A 12,778-nucleotide genomic window follows, 5' to 3' on the forward strand; every position below is an offset into this window, starting at 1 on the left:
ACTTTTAGTTTCTAGCTAGCATATGTTTTTTACACTTCTCACTGAATTGAAATAAGTAAAATTTATAATTTTGAAGATGTTTTAATAAAATTTTGAATTTATAGGGGTGTTTTTGCAATTTAGAAAATTTGGAGAATATTTTTTACAAAGTCCATAAACTTTTAGGTGCTGACTAGCATATGTTTTTTAGATTTCTTTACGAACTGAAATAAGTAAAAGATTTGAATTATATGAAACGCCTCTTTTATTCAATAACACGTTAACTCTCATTACGAATAGAAAAAATCATTTAGTTACTAACTCAAATAGATTATAATAACAATATAATATTTAAAAAAAACTAAGGATAATATTGATCATAGAAAGATTTTTTTTCGAATTTATACTTTTAAAGGAAGTGTGATAAACTAGATAAAAGAGAGAAGTAAATAGGAGGAGACGGGGTAAAAAGATAAAAGGGAGTTTATTTGTTTTTCGGGACCAGATGGTCGACTACTCTTTCACATCAATTATCAAGTATCTTTTTTCTAGTATTGGCTTTTCATTTGAGATTTATACTGATTACTTATTTATAGTGCATATCCCGTTATGCATTGGAGGATGCCGGTAATTCTTACGGAGCACTTTTCACAAAACCCCCTTCAAATTTGGTTGTTCTGAGATAACTTAGGTACATGGCCATAACTTTGAGTGGTTTTCACATAAGCCCCCTTGAATTTGTTCTACCCCCCTAAGCCCATTGGTGATTATTTTGAGTGCTAAAAGTAGTCTTCTTCCTTTTCAGTCACGTGGTTGACATGTGAAACCTACTTCGGTAAACTAAAGTGAATAAATTCCATAGAGCGTGGTTCAATAGAAAAAGTTCCAAGGGGTTATACGGAAAACTTAAAGGGATTATCCTAAAGGGGTTTTGTGAAATTTACCCTTTCCACGCGTTTTTACACGATGACGGCCGTCGACTTATTTTGACCCCCTGGAGAGTTCCACCAAAAGGGACACGGACTTGGGTAGATAGACGTAGAGATCAACGAAAAAGTGAACGTTCGGATAAGTAAAATAAATATGAGCTAGCTGTTCTGGGTCTTGGTATAATTGTTTGATACTTTTGGGGGGGTATAACCGTATAAAGAGATCATAAGGTTGAGGATTAAAAGTTCTCTCTCCATGGCATGATGCTCTATGAATGGAAGTCTATTCTTACGTATCAACCCTCTTAGCTGGCTGTGGTGACCTTTAGAAACAAGATTTGATACGGTTGGGGGCTATTTGGATATGTTTTTTTGTGTGGTGAAAAAGGAGAAAGCTGTCAAAAATGTCAGCTTTTTGACAGCTTTCCCCCAAAATCAACTTTTTAAGAGGTGATTTTGGGGGAAAGCTGCCAAAAAGCTGACATTTTTGACAGCTTTCCCCACTTTTACCACTCAAAAAACAGGAACCAAACGGCCCCTTGGTCATTTTTCGCTTGAAAGTCACTGTAGCTGTCAGACTGCATCAAGCTTCCGAGGCAATTACCTTGTTTGTTTGGGCAAGTAGGATGGTGATGCAACCACTAAAGTCCTAGTTGACAAGCTCTGTCCAATTACCTTCAAAACGGCTGATTTTTGTGGGTATTTACTGTAGATATAATGTCCTAGTTGGGTCGTTAGTTTTCTAGATAAACCAACATCTAGGTGTTTTACAAAAAGAACCAATCAGGCCCAGTAAAGTATGGAGTTTCTTGAACTTTATTTGAGCAAGAGGAAGTTGTGATTGCTCCTGTTGTTTTTGTCTTCTTTTAGGAGTAGTAGCTCGCGCAAAGTCTACATCAACATATAGGGATTTATACATAAAATAGGGAGGAATAAATTCTCTTCACTCTATGTCCTCATTTAGTGCATTGACCTACTAAAGTTCATAACCTAAAATTGATGAATGTCTGTGCAACTACTAGAATGATTTTTTTTCCAAAAATTCTTATCTTACTAGTCTCCTATTAATTTCTATCTGCAGGTCCTGCAGCCTTTTGTTTTATTTGTGTTGGTTTCTAATTAGTCAGGTACGTCTCCTTTATTCTTTATTTTCTTTTTAATATCTATATACTATTACTAAAAGTTGTTACCTTTCAATTCGCCACTTGGCAAAAATGCCACTTGGCAAAAATAGCTCATACCATTTTAAAAAACACTTGGCAAACATATCAATTGCTATCTTCTTGCAAGTGCCACTTGTCAAGTTTCTACAAAAGTTCACCATATTAAATTTGAAATAAAAAATAAAAAATAAAAAGTTCTCCTTGAGATTTGAACTAACTCTCCCTGCAAATAAAAAATAAAAAGTTCTCCTTGAGATTTGAACTAACTCTCCCTGCCTTTTCAATTTTCCAAACAAGATGCTTCGTAAACTGTTTGAACTTGAACTAACTCTCCCTGCCTTTTCAATTTTCCAAACAAGATGCTTCGTAAACTGTTTGAACGCTTCGTTTGAACTATTTGTATTTGTTTGCTATATCAATTTTTGTATATTAAACAAATCCGTGCATCGCACGGGCATAAAACTAGTTCATAATCATGAATGGAAAAAAACCCTAAAGAAAATTATACGCTGGCTATGATAAAAATTAACAATAGTCTCTCCATTACTATTTTTGATCCTTTCCACTATCAAAAAATTAGTAGAGGAACTATTTAATCATAACCATTGGTTATCTAGTAGGTGGATATGATTTTTTTGAAGTGTAAATTATGACTGAGTGCAATACATAATAATATAGCGATCGAGTATTAGATTTATAATGTATCACAATTATTATTAGACAATAAATGATTGGAATTAAAAGTAACAAATTTTCTATTATTTATTTATTGGCGAGGATCCAAATCCGGAAAGAGTATCCAAATTCTTTCCGTTCGTGACAATAGCCCAACAATTTAATGCATCAATACAAATTAATACATACAATCTATACTACATACAAAAGAGGATTGCCTTGTCAAAACTTTTGATTTCTATTTTTACCATTTTAGGTTTGAAAAATCTCAAATATATGTCGTTAGTTGTAATTAATCATTCACTAATTATATATAACCTCTTATTAATTATGCATTTCCTCACTTTTTTGAAACATTTTGTCACATTATTATTTTATTATTTAAGTATGTTGTTTCCATAGAAAATTTAAAATTTATCTTCACATAATATTTAAAAATCTAGAAAAAATTAAAAATAAGAAAAATTCATTAGGTTTATGCCTTGTACCTTTCGGTTTCATCTCTTGTGGAGGACTACATATTACCTTTCATCTTATTAGTCTTTTAAAAGTATGATAATAGTATAAAAAATAATTTGTATTTATTATAATTTTAATATTATTTAATAGTATAATAATTTTAATAGTATTTTTTAAATTAATATATTTTACTATAATTTAATAATTATGTGATTTCGTAAATTATACACTGATAGTATAATAAACTAATTATTAAATTAAAATATAGTTACTAATAATATTATAAGTATGCCAAGTATAATATTATTATATTTAAAAGAGAAGAAATTATTTAATATATGATAATTATTTGAATAAATTATGAATAAATTATAATAATTATCCAAACTATAATAGTTAATCATTCAAACTTTATACATGATTTTATCATCATTTTACAGCCAACAAAAAAATTGTAAAACATAAAATAAAATAAATATATACTAGTTCAAAAGCACGTGTACTGTACTAATAAGATACAAAAGAGAAACGATTTCATCAAAATCCCAAACGTGGGTGATTCTTTATACGTTCCCATTCAAAAAATAAATAAAGTTGAATCTATAGGTCACTCCTCAGAGGGACATGTAGTCTTGCTGTCAACTGAAAGAGAACTTTCCAATCAAAAGAGAGAAACTGTAGTGATATATATGACGCACGCCATGCACGTTCAATAATAAAATAATATTGTTGTTACTTTTTTCTACCTTTCAATGAATGATCATATTGTAACCCACTCTTGAATCTAGGATTATATATATATATATTATATATATATATATATAATATATATATATATATATATATATATATATATATATATAGAGAGAGAGAGAAGCAGAGAGAAAGATGGGAGAAACTTGGTACCAAGTTGCTTCAAGCAACTTGGTAGTTGTAGGCATCGAAATTGCCTATAGGTCTCCACGAACAGCTCAGTGTTAAGGAACGACGATGAACGTCACTATCCGGTTCACAGGAGTTCGTTGATTGTCGGTGAACGCTTAAAGTGAATCGACGAACTACGTGAACTAACAGAATTTCGGAATAACGAAGATGATCAACCATCGGAGCTGATAGAAATCCTCGTCGCTTTCCAACGCATTTCGAACCACTCAAATCCGAGTTCAGACGAAGAATCTACAGTGAAACAGACAAATAGGCACTACGGTGTGTCTGCGACCAACGAGACACCCTAAGGTGTCCGGCTGATGGCCGAGACACCCTTGGGTGTCTCGGCCAAAGCCGAGACACCCTAGGGTGTCTTGGCTCAGGTTGAGACACCCTGAAGTGTTTCCAACGTAGAAAAAGTCCGTTATGCGGTTTTAACCGCCCGAAACCTCCTGGAGCCTATAAATACAGCCCCGGATCCTCACCTTTTCAGATCTGAAGTTTTAGAGAATTGGCGAAGCCCTACCGAATTGAAGAGTGATCGAGTTCTTCAACGCAAGAGATCGAGAGTCATCAGATCTGCATCACCCGCATCCGATCCTTAGTATTATCCCGTTGTGGTAATTCTAAGAAGAGCAATTATCTCGCTGTTGTCGAGATAAGCGCTTCTGCTTCTAGATTCTTTCGCGGATCGACGAAGTTCTGGACCTGATCTGATTGCCAGGTAGTCCACGGATATCTACGTCCCCGTCACCGGCTAAAGAAACACGCAAGCAAGAAACGACGAACGGATCTTGCGTTATTTTTGAAAAGTTGTAATCTTTAATTTTTGTTATTCTTTTTTATTGAATATTTTGAATTCTTTGTAAGCAATCCAGATTATAATGAATTCAACAACGAAGGCAACTTTTACCGAAAACAAACTGGCGACCACAGTGGGAGCCAACAGCCTCGCTGCCGAAGCTGTCGTGACGCAACCGACATTCAAGATCCGGGTGAATGAAGAGATCGAATACGAATTCGATCAACAAGTGACGCAACCGACATTCAAGATCCGGGTGAATGAAGAGATCGAATACGAATTCGATCAACAAAAGTTTAAAGAGTACCTCTCTTCCTCCTCCTCCAGATCCGCCTCTCCAAACAGGCGCAGGAAGACCTCCTCTTCCAAGAACGCTCGCGGGACCTCAGGATTGAAGACCCAAGATCCCCTCGCCGCTGCTGCACCCGTGCCCCGTGGCGTCCCTACAGCATCCAAAGAGGTCAAAGCTGCAGATCCAGACCTCCCCTCCGCCGTGAAGGTAGCTGTTGAAGTGCTCCAGCTTTATCAAAGAGGGCGCACCAAAGATGTCGTCAACGCCTTGCTCGACAATTGGCCAAGGCTGCGGAGTCGATGGATGGAGTCCGCTATACTGAGGACCTGAAATCAAGGCAGCGCCAAGAACAGCAACGGCGAACCGCCAGTCTCTCCTCTAAGGCGGAGGCAAACGAATGGGTCTGCGTCAAGAAGAATCGCTCCACTCTCGAGGAGCGAATCAAGAAACGACGCGCATTGCTCGCGCATGCCCGAGTCCTTCTATAGAAAGCGGAAGAGATGCAGAAAGAAGAGACGGTCAAAAAGCCGCCTAGACATAAGCAGGTTTGGGTGCCAAAGACAAAACCAGCACCTAAGACAAAAGTGGACGGAGTTACCGTCCAGCCTACTTCAAATCCAGATCCTGTTTCCCCTGCCCCCGCACCTCCTACGGAGCCAGGTAAGAACGTGGATCCCGCAAGATCCAGAGTTCCTTTGAAAGGTCGCCTCGGTCCTTTACCAGAAGATCGAGGTAAAGCACCTGTCAAGGAGCGATTGGGACCATTGAAAGGTCCCCAAGCAACAAACCAGACTGGGGGTCGTACCAATCCCCCTAAGAAAGATAACGAAGGGAAAGCCCCTGTTACCGACCGCATTGGATTGCGGGTTGAAGTTCAAGAGCCCGTTAGGCTTTCACGCTTGCAAAAGCGTAAACTTGGACGAGCAACTTTTGAAGACGCCAATAAAGCGTCATATCCCTAGAGGGAAACATATTCGTCTGATGACGATAGTGTTATACCTGGGAAGTCGTGCCAATACTCTATGGGTTGCTCCAGTTACCAAACTGATGAGTTGTACTATAGGGCCGGGGGTACAGATAAGTCTCGAAAGAGAAACATTCAAGACACGGATTCTCGTTGTCCGTGTGCCAACATAATCAAGGCGGTATTATCAGAATGCTGCTGTTCTAAAACCCCAAGGAGAGTTTCGGTGTTCGAAAGAATTTCTACCAGAATGTCCGAGACCAAGTCAAGGCGTTTCCGTAGGAGGAAACCTGTTCGCCAAGATGATGAATTTCTAGAAGTGTCAGTTAATATGACTGGGAGAGGTAAATCGACGTGACGCTTTAGTCCGGATCAGTTCACCGAGGTATCCCAACGTATGACTCGATTGCGATCAGGGACCAGTAGACGAAAGAACTACCAAAGAATACAGAAGGGACTTCCTTCAGAAGATGAAACTTTGGAGGTTTGCTCGGATGCCGACTTGGATGCATGCTCAGCAATGGCTTCCGATGACACCGCATCGAGTGCAGGACAACCCTACGAGTCGCTTATGATTAGCACCGAACAGGTGGGTAAGTTGCTCGAAGATGCTCTGACTAAGCAGAAGGAAAATTTCAAGTTTGAAATAGAGATGGCCATGCAGCAGATGAGAGAAATGCATGACCAACAAATCGCGGCGCTAACAACTCACCAAGGGGAGTCTAGTCGTCGCAATAATCCGAATCAAGATGATAATGAACGGGAAGAGGATAATGTCAACATGAACACCCCTCCCGTCAACAACAATAACGGGGGTGGCTCCTCGGATGATAATAATGCGAAGGAAGATCACGTTACTTCTCCCCAAAATCACTCGAAGACCGATACGAGTGAAGATGAGAAAATGAGGGACTTGGAGAGCAAGATTAAAGCATTGATGAGTGCTCAAGAAGTGAAAAGGTCTGGGATACCATGTCCATATCCAAGGGAATGAGAATCAATTCCATACCCGGCGAAATTCAACTTGATCAATTTTATGCCATTTGATGGGAAGGGTTCCCCAACCCAACACTTGATATACTTTAAGTCCCATTTAGGGATAATCTCCGGGAATAAACCCTTAATGGTGCGGTCATTCGTTGGCACTCTTCGCGAAGCAGTCTTCGATTGGTATCGTCGCCTCAAGCCGGGGAGTATCAGCAGTTGGGATGACATGGAGGACATGTTTCTGACAAACTTCTTCGACGACGACACCGAGATTTCAATCGGCACACTATTTGACGAGAAGCAGAAAAATGGTGAGACGGTCGAAAACTTCGTGAAGAGATTCCGGAACAAAGCGATGAATTGCAGGGATCCGGTCAATGAAGACTTCATCCTTGAGACTTGTCACAATAATCTTTCATTGGACATCCTCGAAGCTATGGGAATGGCACCACCAAAGACCTGGAAGGACTTAAAAGTGCGAGGACAACGAGCCGAGCGATTCCTTAAAAGGAAGAAGGCAGAAAGAGGTCAGACGGCAAATAACGCTCCACAACAGAACTTTGCCCCTAAAGGTAAAGGAAAAGCACAGGCGAATACGGTGGACGCGAACCAAACGTTCGAAGTACAAGCACAACCACAACAGTAGCAGCAGAAGGCGCCTCAACAGTCAAGGTGGCAACAACAACCCCAGAAGCAAAAGGCCTCGGAGCTGAAATTCCCAAAGGTCTATTCGTTCAAAGAGGATGAAGTTCTCGGTATTTTCAAATACCTTATAGAGAACAACAAAATCAAATTGCCTCCGGTCCAGGATCAAGAAGATGCTAAAAGAATTAGCGATCCAAAATACTACGCATTTCATAGAGCGGTGCACCATCCTACCAAGGCGTGCTATGCCCTTAAAGATAAGATCCAAGCCCTAATCGACGTCGGGGTCATTACTATGAAGCAACCTAAGGAGAAGAAGGTGGGTGCAAATGCAGTATCGATTAGCTTCGGTTCTGTTCCCTTGAACTGGTTCTAGTATGAGCCGTTAATAAACGCAGCAGTGAAGACCATGAACGATGATCCTCACAAACAGCGCCAAAAAGGACTTGTACCACACACAGCCCCGAATGGTGAGATTCTTTGGGTTCATCCAGATTTGATTGGAGATGAACAATGGACTGGAGCCTCTTCCAAGAAAAGGTCAAAAGGAAAAGGTAAGTCTTGTTATGGAGCTTTTGCTATTCCAGGAGAAGACGACGATGAAATTCCAGCCTTCCCGCTTTCTGAAGATGAACAGGAGGCCTTTGTAACCCGGAGCGGGAATGAATATCACTACAAATATCCGGATGTTTCTGAGCAACTGGCTAAGCAGGGGGTAACCAAAACCGTTCCCTCCAAGACATTAGCAGAACTGGGAATTGTCGCAACTCCCCCAACACCTGTAGCTACGGAGAAAGTCCAGCAAAAGGAGAAAGGGAAAGAGCCTCTACATCAGGAAGTCCAAAACCCGAGGCAGTCTTGATTCAATCATCCGATTGGGAAAGACAAACCGAGAAATTCAAGCTCTCAGCCCCATTTTGACATCATGGCGCAGTTAGCTAATATACCAGCTAGGATAACCCTATACGAATTATTGCGTCTTTCAAAGGACACAAGGAAAGCGTTGCAGGAAGCCTTGAGCAACTCTGAAGCTTTCTTAACTCGAATCAAGCCGTCTTCTGAAGAACCGGAGCCGTCAGTTCAACACTGCAATCTCACGGCGCACCATTTCCCCTGCATTTCCTTCACCAAAGAAGACATGTAGACAAAGAACTCGAAACATGATCGGCCCTTGTACTTCACAGGGTACATTGGCTCCAGTGTTGTCAACCGGATCTAAGTTGATCCAGGTTCCGTTGTGAGTATCATGCTATTCCGATTGATGCATAATCTCGGAATACCAGCTAGCAAGCTAGCATCCACAGGCACCACAATCTACGGATTCAACACCAGCGGGTCCAAACCCTTAGGGAAGATTCGGGTAAAATGCCAGATCGGGGATTTAAAGTCAGAAGTCACTTGTTACGTGATTGACGCAGAAACATCCTATAACTTACTGTTGGGTCGACCTTGGATCCACGGTAATCTTATAGTCCCGTCAACTCTTCATCAGTGCCTTAAGTATGTGGACACAAATAATGAGGTCAAGACGGTGGTCGCGGATAAGCAACTGTTTAAGGGATTGGAGAACTATTTCACCGATTCCCTTCTATACGGCGCCGAATCCGATACTGAACCATCGGCCCAAGGAACGGACAGCGGAGATGAAGCTGATACCGAAGCTGGGTTTGATTATGATGGTGGTTTTGTACTTAATGACATTGTACCCATTGTAATCAATCTTGACGATGAAGAATCATCGGAAAGTAGTTGTAATTGGCAGCTTGCTGAAGAACTATCAATAAACGATGATTTAGAGTACTCGATGTGTCTTGATAATATCACCAAAGAATTGTATGACAACCCTGACTTGTATATGCCACTTCAATCATTTTGCATGATGAAAAAGTAGGTACAAGATCCATGCGGAATGACACTTGTCATCCCCGCAGGGACAGGGGGTGGAAAGGAAGTCGTCTATGGTAAAGGAAGAGAATCTCCGATACTCGACCACTTCTTGGAAGAGGAAGATGATGATGATAAACCTGCTCCTCACCTATTCAGGTATAACACAAAAGCGCGCGATCTAATGGAGAAGTATGGATATGACTTCACACTCGGAGAAGGTCTTTGCTTTGGTCGAGGTCCGCGAGTTTCGCCTCGAATGGCCTATGTACCAAAAGGAAAACCCGATGATTATTATCACCATAAAAGAGGTTTAGGTTATGTCTCCTCATCCGATGATGAATGTTGCTGGCAGGTCATTGATCAAATTGCTAACAAAGCTAAAAACGGGTATTCTTCTGAGTCTTCAGCTTGGGATTCCGACACTAGTATCGGTGAAATGTTCAAAAAGTTGATGTCAAACATGGCTACGGTCGATCCTGCCACAATAGAGGAAGACGATCAGATGCCGACTTGGGAAGATCCTTGGGTTCATCACCTAAACATGCAGTACGGCGATAGGTTTGAACAAAGAGAACCTCCTACCGAGGATCAAGTGGTCCAAGTGAATATGGGAAGCGAGGAAAATCCGAAGCCGATATTCATTAGTGACAACCTCCCACCAGAAGAGAAAGAAGAGTTAATCTCTTTTATCAGGGAGTACATCGACGTGTTCGCCTGGAATTATGAAGATATGCCAGGACTCGACCCGAATGTAGCGGTGCATCGTCTTAATATTAAGCCGGATGTCAAACCTATTAAACAACAACAAAGACAGTTTCGTCCACAGATGATGGAGGCAATCGAGGCCGAAGTTAAAAAGCTTATTGACTCGGGCTTCATTAGGGAAGAGCAACATCCAGAGTGGCTTGCCAATATTATCCCGGTACTTAAGAAGAACGGAAAAATCAGGGTTTGTATCGACTTTAGAGACCTCAACGCTGCCTGCCCAAAAGATGATTTTCCCCCTTCCCATCACGGATGTCATCATCGACAATACGTGCGGGTTCGAGAGGATGTTTTTCATGGATGGTTTCTCTGGTTATAATCAAATAAAGATGCATCCAGATGATAAAAAGCATACCGCATTTAGAATACCCCTCGGCATTTTCTGCTACACGGTCATGCCCTTCGGCTTAAAGAATGCAGGTGCCACGTATCAGAGAACCATGTCGAAGATTTTTCAGGAGCATCTCCGAAAGACTGTCGAATGCTACGTGGACGATTTGGTCGTGAAAAGTCGTGATAAGAAAGATCATATTAAAGACTTGAAGACCATGTTCGACTTGATGCGAACCCATCAGTTGAAAATGAATCCTACCAAGTCTTTCCTCGGAATGTCCAGTGGTAAATTCTTGGGATTTGTCATCACCACCAAAGGTATTCACATTGACCCTGATAAAGTAAATGCAATTAATGAATTGCAACCTCCGAGAAACCTCAAGGAGCTCAGAGGATTGCAAGGGCGGTTAGCTTATATCCGTCGGTTCATCTCGAACCTCTCAGGAAAATACCAACTATTCTCCAAGCTCACAAAGAAAGGTGTGTCATTCGTATGGGACGACGCGTGTCAAAAGGCATTCGAGAGTATTAAAGAATATCTCTCAAAACCTCCCGTACTCGTCGCACCAAAATCAGGCAAACCGTTCTTGATTTATGTCAAGGCGACGAGCCACTCATTAAGTGCATTACTTGCACAAGATGATGATAACGGTCATGAGCAGGCGGTATATTATTTAAGCCGAACCATGATAGGAGCTGAATGTCGATATCCCATGATGCATTATCTGGTCGGGCAGACCATTTATGTCATCTCTAAAGTTAATCCAGTCCGAGTATTCATGACTCAACCAGCCTTCATGAATTGGCGATTAGCAAAATGGGCCTTACTCTTGTCCCAATACGACTTACATTTTAAACAACAGAAGTCAGTAAAAGGACATGCCATCTGCGATCTCCTGGCAGCTAATCCAACTACGGATACCACCGAGATATATGACGACTTACCCGATGAAACCCACGAAGTCAACGTAACTTCGCACCAGCAAGTATGGCGTTTGTACTTCGACGGCGCTTCACGAGCAACAAATGTAGCGAGTGCTCCTGGAGGTTCTAAGATTTCTTCCGGAGTTGGAGTCGTCTTAGTTTCCCCAGGAAAACACGTGATGCCTCGAGCTTACTCGTTGACCGAACCGTGCTCAAATAACATAGCCGAATATAATGCATTACTCATAGGACTCAGTTTTGCCAAAGAACTGGAGGTTGAGTATCTTGAAGCCTTCGGTGATTCTCAACTGATAGTTAAACAAGTTCAGGGAGAGTACGAGGTCCGAAGTTAGGATTTAATACCATACCATAAGATGGCAGTGGAGATGGCGGAATCATTCAAAGGATTCTTTATCGAACATATTCCACGGTTGCAGAATACCTATGCAGACGCGTTAGCGGCATTAGCCGTATCCCTGGCGCAGCCTCCTGAAATAGAACAGTTTGTTACAGTAAGGACTCACCAACTCTTAGTGCCGATCTATGATGAAGATAGCGAAGAAGAAGATATTAAGGAAACACATTCAACTCAAGTCGAGTTTGAGCCCCGAGATTGGCGTTTCCCCATCATCGATTACATCTTGCATGGAATCCTTCCAGAAGATGTGAAAGAAAGAGATTCAATCCGACGAAGAGCGCCGAGATTCTACTATAATACGAAGAATCGAACGCTATACCGCAGGGGGTATGATGGATTGCTAGCACGTTGCTTATCGACTAAAGAAGCTGAAGAAGTCCTTAAAGAGGCACACGAAGGAGAGTGTGGCACGCACCAACCCGGCCCCAAGTTTTATGACCGCATCAGAAGAATGAGATACTTTTGGTCTTTTATGATGAGTGATGCAGTGGCGTATGCCCGAAAGTGTAATGCATGTCAAATACATGTGAATTATATGCACCAACCTCTGGAGCATCTGCATCCTTCAGTTACGTCATGGCCGTTTGAGACCTGGGGAATGGATATAGTTGGTCCTATAAATCCCCCGT

Source organism: Asparagus officinalis, chromosome 5 (genome assembly GCF_001876935.1).
Source record: "Asparagus officinalis chromosome 5, Aspof.V1, whole genome shotgun sequence".
NCBI lineage: Eukaryota > Viridiplantae > Streptophyta > Magnoliopsida > Asparagales > Asparagaceae > Asparagus > Asparagus officinalis.